This window comes from Lissotriton helveticus, chromosome 11 (genome assembly GCF_964261635.1).
Source record: "Lissotriton helveticus chromosome 11, aLisHel1.1, whole genome shotgun sequence".
Taxonomy (NCBI): Eukaryota; Metazoa; Chordata; class Amphibia; order Caudata; family Salamandridae; genus Lissotriton; species Lissotriton helveticus.
Window position 1 is genome coordinate 422716808 of NC_136072.1, and position 14642 is coordinate 422731449.

The following is a 14642-nucleotide window of genomic DNA, read 5'->3' on the forward strand; positions in this document are numbered from 1 at the left end:
TACTCAGACATGAGTCCCTTTCTCACTGCTCCATCAGCATTCAAGCAAGCCGGGCCGAAGAGGCTGAAATGCCAGAAACCGGTCCCCGGTAGCTTGTCTCCTTTCTGGTGAAGAATTGGCTTGGTAGTTTGGTCTGCCCTGTTCCCATGATGCACTGGGCCAGGGACAGACTAATTTGCATATAGCCAGGTTCTGAGCTGGGATGGGGCAGTGAGATAAATAACGGTGATGGATCAAGCCCTGATCTTTGGACTGGGTAAGAGTGGTCTGCTTAATTCAGACACTCTGTTCATCACCACCCCCTTTTCTGTATCGTTTTTGGCCACTATAGGTGTGGCAGGGTATACTCAGACATGAGTCCCTTTCTCACTGCTCCATCAGGATTCAAGCAAGCCGGGCGGAAGAGGCTGAAATGCCAGAAACCGGTCCCCGGTAGCTTGTCTCCTTTCTGGTGAAGAATTGGCTTGGTAGTTTGGTCTGCCCTGTTCCCATGATGCACTGGGCCAGGGACAGACTAATTTGCATATAGCCAGGTTCTGAGCTGGGATGGGGCAGTGAGATAAATAACGGTGATGGATCAAGCCCTGATCTTTGGACTGGGTAAGAGTGGTCTGCTTAATTCAGACACTCTGTTCATCACCACCCCCTTTTCTGTATCGTTTTTGGCCACTATAGGTGTGGCAGGGTATACTCAGACATGAGTCCCTTTCTCACTGCTCCATCAGGATTCAAGCAAGCCGGGCCGAAGAGGCTGAAATGCCAGAAACCGGTCCCCGGTAGCTTGTCTCCTTTCTGGTGAAGAATTGGCTTGGTAGTTTGGTCTGCCCTGTTCCCATGATGCACTGGGCCAGGGACAGACTAATTTGCATATAGCCAGGTTCTGAGCTGGGATGGGGCAGTGAGATAAATAACGGTGATGGATCAAGCCCTGATCTTTGGACTGGGTAAGAGTGGTCTGCTTAATTCAGACACTCTGTTCATCACCACCCCCTTTTCTGTATCGTTTTTGGCCACTATAGGTGTGGCAGGGTATACTCAGACATGAGTCCCTTTCTCACTGCTCCATCAGGATTCAAGCAAGCCGGGCCGAAGAGGCTGAAATGCCAGAAACCGGTCCCCGGTAGCTTGTCTCCTTTCTGGTGAAGAATTGGCTTGGTAGTTTGGTCTGCCCTGTTCCCATGATGCACTGGGCCAGGGACAGACTAATTTGCATATAGCCAGGTTCTGAGCTGGGATGGGGCAGTGAGATAAATAACGGTGATGGATCAAGCCCTGATCTTTGGACTGGGTAAGAGTGGTCTGCTTAATTCAGACACTCTGTTCATCACCACCCCCTTTTCTGTATTTTGATACATTATTAGCAAAAGAGGGCGGAGTCTGTAGAATGTTGAAAGCATTACATACCTGACAAGAGTGTTGAAATTAAAGGGTATGTAAGAATTATTACACATTTGGAAAAAGAGCTCAAACCACTGGAGGTTGATAGTGCATGGAAGAGACTGACTGATGGTCTCTCCTCAATAGGTAGTTGGATTTCTAACGTAGGGAGAAGTTTTGTAGGTAGAATACTGATGCCAATGGTGGGAATAGGCCTCCTAATTTTAGGGATAATAGTATGTTGCAAATGTTGTAAACACAGAAAGAGATATACAGTAAATGAAAGAGGGAAGAAAAGAAACTGCAATGAAATGGAGCTTGAAGAATTAAATGGCAAAATTTATAAGAAAATTACACTTTTCATTTAAATAATGAGAAAAATCCTAGAAGAAAGATTGAAGCAATTGAGTTGGGTGAATTGTGAAAGTTGGCATCTCTTTCATTAATTAGTGTTGATATAAAATATCATCAAAGAGGGGATTGATGGAGCAAGGATTCGCACGTAACGCGACTTGCTTGTATTCAGTCCTTTCGACATAACGTTAATATACTTATCATCATGTTTGTATTACTAGTATCGCATTACACGACATCTGAGGGAAGCTTGCATATGTGCTTTTACTAACTGTAATCCGCTTGCATTAAAATGGCTGCTGCTATGCAGTATTTTCTACTGCGCATGCGTCTGCAATACTCACGTGACATGACATACTCTTTGATTTGGAGGGAAACTTTCGCTTCTGCGCACTAGAACTAAAATGGCTGATCTGTGTTACAGCATGCATGAAGCTTGCACTGCTGCTTTTGCTAAGCTGTTCGTTCTGCTTAACCTTAACGCAATAGTTAAATATAAATTAATGGGAATAGAGTAGAGATAAATGGTATACAGTTCATTCTTTTATTCTGTGTTCTCAAACTGTTTCCTATTTTTATTCTTAAATTTAAAACAATTTGGGCCTGATGCCTGTCGCTGAACTCCATATTGAAACCTTTGAGCCTGCGCACCAGAGTCTGAAATCCATCAAGTCATGGCATTGAATGAGTGCCAGGGACAGTCTTGACCAAGATGCGCCTGGGAACCTCACCTCCTGAACTTTACGAAGGAAACAGAATTCTAATATGAACTAAAATGTAACAAATATTGGAACATTCATTGTTGGGTGGAATAAAACATACATGGGAAAATAAAATTTGATGGGCGGGAACGTTAATAGAATATTCAAAAGAAAAAGTGTCATTTTGGTATGGTGTGATGACGTCTCCTCATCCCTTGTCCAATCAAAATGGGGGATCCTTACACTTGCAACATTGGGGGGTGGTACACTGACCTGGAAAATAGTATAACTAGGGTAGGCTTAGCTAGTTAATTTGTCCGACTTGTCCGAATAGCTGACCTGTCACTGACCCAACGCACTCAATAGGTGACCAAGAGCAGAGGGCTGCGGAGCACTCTGCCAGAAGATTTGATAACCCAATCGGGGTTCTGGGAGCTGAAGTGCTTGCGAAGCACTTTGTCGGGGAAATCGATAACCCGTTAGCTGCAGAGAGGGATTAGCGCAGGCGTTGCAACTTAACCGTGGGTGCCAGTCTCAACCTTTGGTAGTCATGTCCTGATCCAATTTGGCTTTACCTGTCCTGATTCTGAATCTGCACCTGCTAGCCTACTGGCGACTGCAACTTTCAGGGTTCGGGGTTCTGTCTTTTAAACTCACCTGTGGCCAGGGTTAGTTCTTCACACCATTCTAGGTAAATATAAAATCTATGTGGGTTCGTCATTGATTTGTTCCCTCTTTTACCCTTCCTAATCACTACATGTTTTAAATGCTGCATGTTTGCATACCATGATTCTTCTCTTAATCCTTCCTATTGTTAAAGTTTGACATATGTTCCCTTTTTACCATCCCTTTTGTTAAATGCCTAAACATTTTGATTGTATTTCATGTTCCTTTTCTTTACCCTCCCTATTGCTAAATGATTGAAATTAGTTTAATACATCTTTTGCATAGTTACATTTCGATTTTGATCTTCATAATTGAAATTCTTTTGGTGTTTAATCTTTGGATCATGACCATTTAAGAAACTTAGATAAAGAGTTTAAACTTTCCCGAGTCTGTGGTTAATATATGAGTAAAATGTTAATTTTCGCTGCCTATCTTCAAACTAACTCCCTGATCCGATAGGTTTACACATGATGCCTGACAAGTCTTTGGCACTTTGTGAGATTTTGAGTTGGATTTCCTCTCACTCTGATGTGTGATGCAGGGCCTAACTCTTTAATACCTGCATCCCTTGGCACCTGTTTGAGTCTTTGGGTGAGAGATTGCTCACCAGGGTAAAAGATTTTATTTCTGCTTTATTTTAAATTTATTTCTGCTACCGTTTTTTTTATTTAATGTACTTTTAATGATTTGTGCACAAATGTACATGTGAATGAAACTTGATAAGTAGTCTCTCATTTAGCAAATATACACAGAGGTGATTGTGGAGGATTGTACTTGAAACCTTTGTTGTTTACTAAGGTGTTTATTTACTGCTCATTCCTGTTCCTTTGTTGTCCATTAGAATGCCACAGTTTTCTGTTTTTGTGTGCGGGTGGTTATGTTGTGAGGATTCTGTACTTTAGGATGGAGTTGTTGAGATGTGTTTCCCAGTACTTCTTTTGAGGGGTTTTGCCCATCATTGTTTTTTTACCCTCCTATTATTGCAGTATCTTGCTCTTGTTCCTCCTTTGGGAGCATGTCTTTTGGTATGTGATGGTGCAGTATGTCTCCCACTTTCATGTTGTTTTAGGTTGGTGATTATATACCACCCATCGCAGTGCTGGTTGTTGATGAATGAGCATTTTTCATATTGATTGTTTTTCCTTACTACTGTTTTAAGTGTAGTGTTGTACATGTGCTGTGTGGAGTGTTTTTTCCACACATACCACCCCAATTTAGGGTTTGGGTGTAGGGCTGAGGTGAAGCCAGATTTTGTAGAGTGAGTGTTTTCAGTGATTAATGTTTTTCGTACGATTTGATTGGGTTTTGAGTTGTGCACTTGCAGATGTTCTGTGTGGGGTGTCATTCCACACGTACTACCCTACCTTCTGGTTTTGGGTGAAGGGGTGAGTTCAAGCTGGATGTTTCAAGAATGAGTGTTTTTCCCTAGGGATTGCTGTTTCTCCTATGATTTGGTTGGGTTGTGTACTTGTTCATGTTTCGTGTGAAGCCCCTTCAACAAGTACCTCCCTTACTACGGGTATGGGTGGAGGGCATTTTTTATGCCGTTATTTTTCTGTAGAAGGATTTTCCACAGCTTTGTAGTCTTGTTAGAATGGTTCCCTACTGCATCTGTGGTTGGCACCCTGTTTACTTTTCTCATGTTTGCCTGGCCAGCTGGCATGTTTAAGGTATATGGGTTTGTTTGTGGTTTGCGGTGTAGTAGTGCTTGTATTTTTGCTGAGGTAGAAAGGGAGAAGGTGCCTGGGTGTATTCTTATTTTAGCACTTGTGTCCCTTTTCTCTTTCTTTTTATTTCTTGAATCATGATGTTTTCTATCTTTTATCTTCATGTTGACGTTTCAGATCGTTGCTATTCTGTTATGTTTGGCAATGGTTCTGATGTCATTCTGTTGCATGCTTTTGCTCCTATGCCATCCTTTGTTTGCATCAGACATCTTTTTTATTCTACTTTGAGTCCTTCTGTAATTAATATGAAGAAAGCAGATGTGTTATACCTGCTGCTCAGCCAGAGTGACTGTGGTGAGAGAATGTTGGTGAGTGGAATATTGGGGTGTGTGTGAGTCAGTTGGTGGATGGGCTGAGCAGCAGGAAGTTTGCTCCTAGTGGGGCTCTGCTTAACAACGTATCCTGAATAAACTTACATGAAGAACCAACTTGGAACTGGAGTATTTTTTATTCACTACACTCACCTAACAATAAAGTAAATCAAAAACTAGTAAATAGTAGCGAAAAGTTAGAAGGGGGTTTAACGCATAAGGCAAACTCTGAAAATATCTTTAGCTGCAATGTTTATTATCAAATGCTAACAGATTGCATAAGTTTAATGAAAGTAGAAAATGTTTTTGTCTGTTCTTATTTGCCTGCTTCTAAATTTGAGGGATCTACTTATTTTAATTGCATTCTTCCTTCATCTTACTCTCATGTAGTGTGTTTTAGAATTTGTTTTATCACCAGGAGGCAATCAAGCTGTTTTATTCCGATTATGAATTGTCTTGAGAGAAAGAACCTATCACTAATTCTTCAAAGGTACATCTGGATGACAAACTTTATTTCTTGGTTCTGTGGTAAATAAATAAATAATACCCTATTTTTGACTAGACATATATCATAACAGATAGCTCAATAAATAAGAGTCAAGATTCGAGGTAGTAGGAGTTTGCAGGTTTAATACAGCATAAGGACAGGAACAGGACAACCTGCATAGGAACAGGGGCCCAGCAGCTGCTGGGGCTGGGTCTGGGATGAGCGCGCTAACTTTTGATAACTATACACGAGCATATATACATAGCGCGAACACATAGCATTACATTGCAGTAGGCGTAGCAGTGGGTGGAGCAGAAGGCGTGACGCGTAGCAGTCGCGAAAGATAATAGTAAAAGTAGGTGTAACTGGGCGTATACATAGACATGTGGTGCAGACGTAACAGAATATGTCATGAATGGGGCGGAAACATTGGAGGGGGCTACCTAAGGAGCCGGGACCTCTAACCTGATGGTGCGCGCAAACTGGCAATGACGTGTTACGAGGAGAAGCTGGGGGCTATGAACTCTGTGCTAGGAGCAGAGACTAAAGTCTGGAGGGTCGGAGCGACATGTACCTAAACTCTATCTAGTATCTGATGTTTAGGGAACATGTTGATATAAACTAGAAGTCAAGAGGGGAAAGGCTAACTTGATTCTAAGACTGGACCATGCATTTATTCTACATGTAGTGCGTGATGAAGAATATTAAATGACCATTAAATGCAGTATTCTCTAACATGGAGCCCTGAAGGCTAGACAATGACGGAAACTATTGATGCAGTTCAGTAGCTTAGGAATGCAGAGAAGGAGGACTGAACTGATAGCTGGAATCATAACATACTTTTGGCAGACTCAGAGGCAGAGCCAAGCTGCACCGGGCACTGCGAGGCAGGAAGTAAGTGAAAGGTCGAGGATACAGGTGGGGGCTGCATCGCTCCTCAGCGAGGCTTCAGGAGACAGGAGCTGAATCTGATGTCCGGGCCCTGTTGAGGCCTAGAAACGGAGAACTTATAATGGAATAACGTGCACACTGAGAAACGTGGCAACATTATTTTACATAGGCCTGATATTCGTAGTATTCACGAGGACTGGGAACTGGCATATTAGAGGTGGACACAACTATAATTGCGTCATTAATCAGACATGGGGAATAACATATGCATATTGGTCATGCACACATAACATATGATGGATGACACGTAGAGACACAGAACATGACAAAATTTACTTTTCCACATTCCCTCCTTGTCACTACGTTTCCATCAGGAAACATCAATATTCATGATACCATCTATCATTTCATATAGTATCATTTGCTCGTCTCTAATTATCCTGGAACGGGTTTTAGAACGGGGCTTGGGACTAGGAATACAAGAGGTAGCACACATGCTGCAAATCGCAGGGCCACATTGTATACAGAGACAGCAGCTGAATATGATTGCTACTGCAATACCTAGAAAGGACAGGACTTTCCATCCCCAGGCGGAAATTATATTCCAGAACCAACCTGACCATGTCCAGGTGCCTGGATCTTGGTGTAACAGATGGGCAATTTTATGGAGTCTGGTTATAGCTGAATAAACAGACGGCGCGTTATTTGGAATGAAAATGCAACAACTGGATCCGAGGACTCTACAGGCCCCGCCCCTATCGGCCAGTATGACGTCAAGGACGAGACGATTCTGGAGCACAACAATTCTCATAAAGGATTGCTCTTCGGTTAAGTTACCTAGAGCGGAGGCAGTCTCATCTACTACTGCTTCAAGGGTTCTTGTTAACCTACGAATTAGCTTACTGTTTACAACTGTACCTAAATAAGGGAAAACACCTTTATCAATATCAATGAATTGTTCTGCAGCAGTTTCAGTATAATCGACAATCGGGAGGTTTCTCTTGTGTCTAGTATGTACTAGGAAGGAATTCCTATGGTAGTCAGGTGGGGCTAGAAAAACAGGTGGCAGTAGGAAAGCAATGTAACAGGTTCCCTCCCAATCGAGGGGCAGACGAACATATGCGGTCTGACCACAAACAAAATAAGAATGACGTGAAGCTTTGAAAATAGATTTCCCACTGTCACTATACTTGATAATAGTAGTACAATCACTATGTCCTACATGTACGGAACCTTTATTTCGGACACATAATTCGCCTTTGACTGGTAGTACTGAAATAGCAGGTGAGTCTGGAGTAGTATCAGATTGAACATTCAGGACCATAAAATTCGACGAATAGTTACCTAAATTATACACTTCATTTTCTAGATCTAAACCTGTTCTGTGGGGGAAACCTTGCTTGTCTGGGAAACATGTACTGTTAAGAAAAGACATATCTGTTGAGGATGACGTTAACGTGGACCATGCTCCACACGAACCATTATGTGAGAATGGATAAGGAAAAAGTGGCAGAACTCCCTTCGGTGTCTGGAAAGGGGGGAGTCGACCACACACCCAACAATTAGTGGCATTGCTGGTCTGGTGTGAGTAATGTAACATGCGGATAAATGAGTTATTACGCATAGCGAGGCGGTATGAATATTCGTGAGGAGGCAGATCACTAAACGTGTGCTCTACTGTAACATTAGCATGCTTATTTACATGAGGAACTGGGAAATATAGGAAAAAGGCATAACTGGTGCAGGAAATCATAATGCTGATGAATAGTATGAAACTTAGAAAAATGATACATTGAATTGAGTTTTTACTAACTCTCTCACTATGGGGGTCTATTTTATACATGTCAGAAACAGTCTAACCGTTTCACCTAGGGGAGGACTTATACAATCAAACTGACTGACTTAATTTACTAGACCTTAACTTTTGCTTATACTCCTGCTGCGGAGTTTTCTCTAACAGGGGAGGGGTTGTAGCAATGTCTTTTGCGGGACAGTCCTTGAAAACAATATTCTGGCAGTCCTTCGAATCCTGGGAAATGTTTTTAAAGACGGGTTTCAGTCCTTTAAAAAGTTTAACGTGAGAAAGGTGTATCCATCCTTTTCGGCCTTCCAACTTCACGGCTGTACGGGTGGTGAGGAGGACCTGACGGGGCTCTTTCCATCGAGGCTCCAGCGGACTTGATCTGTCAAAGTTACGGACCATCACCATGGAACCTGGAACAATTTCATGCGGTGCCACCTCGGTATTGTCTGGAAATGCGGCGGCAACCTGTGAACGACATGAGTTGAGGGCAGACATCAAGGAAGCTAGGTAATCTGTCAGCATATTACATGAAATATCAGTAATACTTCGGGGTCTAGGAGTACCCCACATATTAGGGGGGCGGCCGAATACGACCTCATACGGGGACAGACCTGATCTGGAATGTGCAACCATGCGCATATAAAACAAAGCGACTGGCAGAGCTACTAGCCAGTCCACACCCTTATCTTTACATATTTTTGCAATTCGAATTTTCAGAGTCTGATTATGTCTCTCGACTAGACCAGCTGCTTCGGGATGGCGTACACAATGGAACTTCCACTGGTACCCTAACAACAGGGAAACGTGCTTCATGAGTTCGGATGAGAATGGCTGACCGTTATCAGAATATACGACTCTAGGGAGTCCATATCGAGGGAAGAATTCACGAACCAACTGCTTGGCAGTGGTCGCGGCTGTATAATCTGGGACTGGATATGCTTCTGTCCATCTGGACAAAGCGCATACAACTACAAGGACATACTTGAAACCTTGACATCGCTCCATCTGAATATAATCCATCTGGAGGACTTCAAAAGGGTGGTCAGGAGGCTGGAAACCACCTTGTTCCACCGGGACACTTTTACCTGGATTAAACTGACAACATATCATACAGGTACGGACTTTTTGCTTGGCTGCAGCTCGTAAATGCTTGTTGAACCAAATGTTCTGGATACTGTCTAACATAGCTTTTTCTCCTAAATGTGCTGGACTATGTGCGGTATTAATGATGACTTGAACCATAGAGTCGGGGAGAAACCATGTGGCTCTACCCTTCGTTAACCATCCTTGATCTGTCTGGACCCCTCCTTGTTCAGACCATTTCTTGATTTCATCGGGAGTAGCATGCAACTGGATATCTATGACATCTTGTGTAGGGTCCTTAACTGTCATACATGTAGTCGGATCTGGAGTATGTGTCTGTGTCGGATTAACTTGAATGCCTGGAGTCTGTGCTGTAAGCTTGGCTGTGCGATCTGCTAGATCGTTACCTTGAGAAATAATGTCAGTAACTTTCGTATGTGCTTTGCATTTCATGATAGCAATGGATGTCGGTAAGTGTATGGCATCTAACAGAGCTTGGATAAGGATACCATGCTGAATCTTGGTTCCATGAGAAGTCATAAAACCTCTCTCCTGCCAGAGCACTCCGAAGTCGTGTACAACTCCAAATGCGTAACGTGAATCTGTGTAAACATTAACTTTCAGGTTCTTGGCGTGTATGCAGGCTTGTGTCAGAGCAACTAGCTCTGCTGCTTGAGCGGACAGGGTATCAATACGGTGTGTTTCAATAACTTCAGTGTCAGTAGTTACTGCATACGCGGCAACTAAATCTCCTGTACTAGTTCTCATACATGAACCATCCACATAAAGTGTCAGGTCAGGATCTGGTAACGGAATGTCTGTCAGGTCTCGTCTTGGCTTTGTCGTAATGTTGACTACTTCCACACAGTCATGTGGATCAGAATTTGAACTAACTGATGGTAACAGTGTAGCAGGATTCAGGACGTTGCAGCGTCTAATATCTATGTGTGGCTGGAACAGTGTCAATTCATAACCTGTTAAACGTGCAATCGTCAAGTGCTGAGTTTGTGTTCGGTTTAGAAGAACTTCCACGGAATGTGGAACTTGTACTGTCAGGGAGTGTCCTAAAACTATGGAATCACTTTGTCTGATAGCTAGTGCTGTGGCTGCAACTGACTTGAGGCACGCAGGCAACGCCTGGGCGACTGGATCTAATGTGCTCGAAAAATAAGCACAGGGCTTGTATTGTCCTGCTTGATCTTGTGTGAGAACAGATAATGCTGTACCTTCACGTTCAGTAACGAAAAGTGTAAAAGGCTTACTGTAGTTCGGTGTAGCTAGAACTGGAGCTTGGCATAAAGCTTTCTTTAACTCGTTGAAACTAAATGTATGTTCAGATGTCCAAGGGAGAACAGTCGATACGGCTGCCTCCTGTGTCGTTAACTGTATCAGTGGCTTGGCTAGAAATGCATACTGGGGAATCCATTGTCGGCAATAAGAAGTAAGGCCGATAAAGGCACGTACCTCCTTCTGGGTTCTGGGCTGGGGAAGACTCGCTATTAACTGGATACGGTCTGGTGTCAACTGCCTACCCCTCTTGGACAGCAAGTGTCCTAAGTATACCACTTGCTGGACACAGAATTGAAGCTTCGAAGGTGACACCTTGTGCCCCATCTCGGCTAGGAAATACAGAACCGTGAGTGACGCTCGCTCGCAGTCACGTTCAGAACGGGCTGTGATCAGTAGATCATCGACATACTGGAGCAGGGCAGTGTCAGTTGGCATGTGAATATTGTCTAGTTGTCTCTTGAGTGCTTGACTGTAAATACTAGGGCTTTCTGTGAAACCTTGAGGAGCTCGTGTGAACATATAGCTCCTTCCATTTAAACAAAATCCGAAAAGAAACTGGCTGTCTGGATGAATAGGAACACTAAAAAATGCGTTCTTGAGGTCTATGACAGTGAAGAACGTGGCTTCGGAATCAATGGCTGTCAATAGGGAAGAGATGTCTGGGACAACTGGGTACTGCGGAATAATACATTTATTAAGCTCTCGTAAGTCAATCACTAATCGATATACTGGGGGTGCATTTGGATCAGTACGTTTCATGACTGGAATGATCGGAGAATTGCATACATTGGAGTCAGTTTCTACAACTACTCCTTGAGCGATGAGCTCGTCAATAATTCTGGACAAGGCTGCTACAGCCTCGGGTGGCAATCTGTACTGTCTGATTCGTGGCAGGACTACACCTGGTTTGAGAGTCACACGATGGGGTGTGATTTGCATGTAACCTACATCAGTTGGACCTTGCGCCCATAGATGCTGCGGAACTTTAGACAGTCTCGGATCAAAATCTCGTAATACATAGTGACCCTTGAAGTCACGTAGGAACAGACGTATTCCCTCTGGGGAACAACATATAACAGCACCTAATTCTTTCAGTGTTTTAATGCCTAATAGATTTTCTGGACATGACTTAGTAAGTAACAGATCAGTAGTGCGGGACAATGGGCCTACTTCTAAAGTAACTGGCTTTGATATTTCATTTATAATGGGTTTTCCTGAAAATCCAAGGGAAACATTTCTTGAGCCTGAGAGCGGAGCCCCTGGAACTTCGGCATGACTAATTGTGGTCCTACTTGCCCCTGTATCAATCAAAAACTTTCTGTCTTTCCCTAATACTTGACTGTGAACATAGGGACCTTCTTGATCTACAGGTATCTCGATGAGAGGCAAGCCTACCTCCCTCTCTAGGCTGTTTCATGAATATGGCTGATACTCTGGATACTCAGACTGTGCATACTGGTACATCTGCGATGTAACATGCTGTGTTGCAGCAATAGGCTGCGGTACTGTAACTGTCTGTGGTGCATTCTGTGACTGAGGAGTCTGTGAAACTTGTTCTTGTCTAGGCGGACGTGGTCTTTCTTTAGTCTTACCAGTAGCTATGTTGTGTTTCAGAACTGCACACTCATTTATAAAATGACCTGGCTGTTTACAATAATTGCAGTTCCCTTTAACGGGAGCTGCAGGATGGCTGGCTTGATTCGGACCCCTCTTCTGACTGTCTTGAGGAACAGATTGTGCAACTAGTACTTTCATTTTCGTGTCTTTCATATGTTTTCTTTCGTGTTCTTGCTCTTCCCTGATTCTATTCTGGTGGTACTGGAGCATCTGGAGCATCTGGGACGGAGTATTTGCTTGCCAGGTGCTTTCGACTTTCAAAACTCGATTTTTAATTGATGGACTTGAATTCTCGACTAATTTAGTAACAAAAAGGTGAGGGTATGACTCACTACTTGTCTTGAGACCACTGTTAATACTGAAACATTTTTCAAACCTAGAATAAAAATCACTAATATCTTCATCTTGTTTCTGTTTACAGGCTGAGATTGCATCCCAGTCTTCTTTTCTCGTTGTCAATAATCTAGGTAAAACTTGTATCAATAATTCTGGTAATTCTTTACATTTATCTCCAAGACCGGTACCTGGTACTCGTGCCTTATCTTCTGCTTCTAGGACTGCCCAATCGATCTTTTTCTCTCCCACCTCCCATTCTTTTTCCTTTAGCTTTTCATACACCCCTGCGGGCAACAGGACCTTTAACATTTTAATGATATCTGGGTATGTGTATTCTCCCATACGGAGCATGTCTTTTAATTCTCTATGGAACCCTGCTGGATCTTTGTCATGACAGGGAATTAATTTCTTCATTTCAAGGAGTTCCATCTTTGTGATTGGAGTGTATACAAACACTCGTTGCATTTCGCCACCCGTTCCTCTGACTGGGTGGACTTCTCGTAACGGATTCTGTCTGTCTATGTAGAATGATTTACTTTCTGGGGGTGAGACATGAACAAAATGCGGGTTCAAGAATGTTCTATATTTGTGACGCTGTTCTAGAATGACACTAATTAAATCGGTACCTAGACCTCTCCATCTGTACTGGAGTAACTCGTTCAGGACATCGTGTAACGGACCTGGATCAGAGTGTTGACCCTCATACAGAGTAATGAGGTGCTGAATCATATACATACCCACCAGTCGCTGCTCGGCTGGGGGCAATTTCAGAAACATTTGTGCCACTATTTCGTCTGGAAAAGTGGTAGAATCAGTAATCCATCGGACTGCTGATCGGGCTAGTTCCTGTTCATGCATGGTACTTAATTCACTGTAACCGATTCGTGATTTCAGAATGTGATCGGTAGCTTGAAATACTTGTTCTAGTGAACCTTGTTCTGGTGCTGGATGATGGAAAATAGACTTGGGTTCTAGACGTAAATGGCGATCTGGAAATCTAGGTTTCCCTACATACGCTATTCTGGCAGTATTCTCGTCGTCTTCCTCTTCAGGATCAGAGGTACTTTCTTTCTCGCTTACTTGTGCTGCTTTACGCTGTTCGTGTATCTTTATTATCTCTCTACGGATTTTCTTGTACATACTTTCCATGGCACCAATGGTATTATGCTTTCCTTCGGCTATATTATCACTCCACTTTGTCAGGAGTTTCATTTCGGCCTGATCTTTAGACGGGTAATCTTGTTCTCTTATTAGACAATTAATTAAGAACTTTAATATCATGCGCTGAATCTCGGCTTTCCTTTGAGACATGGCATCACTAATACTTTCTGGATCATCCCCTGTACGGATGAAACGATATATTCTGTCTAGATCTTCTTTCATATTCGGCAAGGTGACTAGATACTCGGTCACTCTCCTTACGCGTACGGAATATAAAACCATATTAAATTCGCCTGGAACTGGGTCATAGACACATTCGCCAAGGGTTTGCCTGATTTCTGCAACAGACTTATTACTTTTAGGAGTACGCTGTGATGCTTGAGCATGTAATTCGAGTGCTGATAAACGCTTGTATGGCGGCGGGGTTTGAGGAAGACCTCCTCCTGCGGCCCCTAAACTAGAATCATCAACTGATGCTTTCCGTCCTGGCAGGGTCGGTAATTGTAACGTGGGCTGGACTTGTATGGCGGGCTGACCCGGGGGGGCTGTTAAGGGCACCCCGGTGTCTGGAGGAGCAGGAATTACCTGATTTACAGGGACTGGCGGAGCGTGAACAGGATTTGCATATTCGGGGACTGTGTCGTCCAGATAGGACGAAATAAAAATATCAGCTGCGGTCGGTTTGTGACGTAGCTTGGTCGGAACTAATGGTGGCGGGAAATTACTGGATGCCTCTGGGGTCGCTTTTGGCAAGCCCTCAGCAAGAAGAGGATACATACCCTTATTAAGGGCATGCCTCTGTCTGTCTGATTGCTCAGTTCTAACTCGTTCACCTAT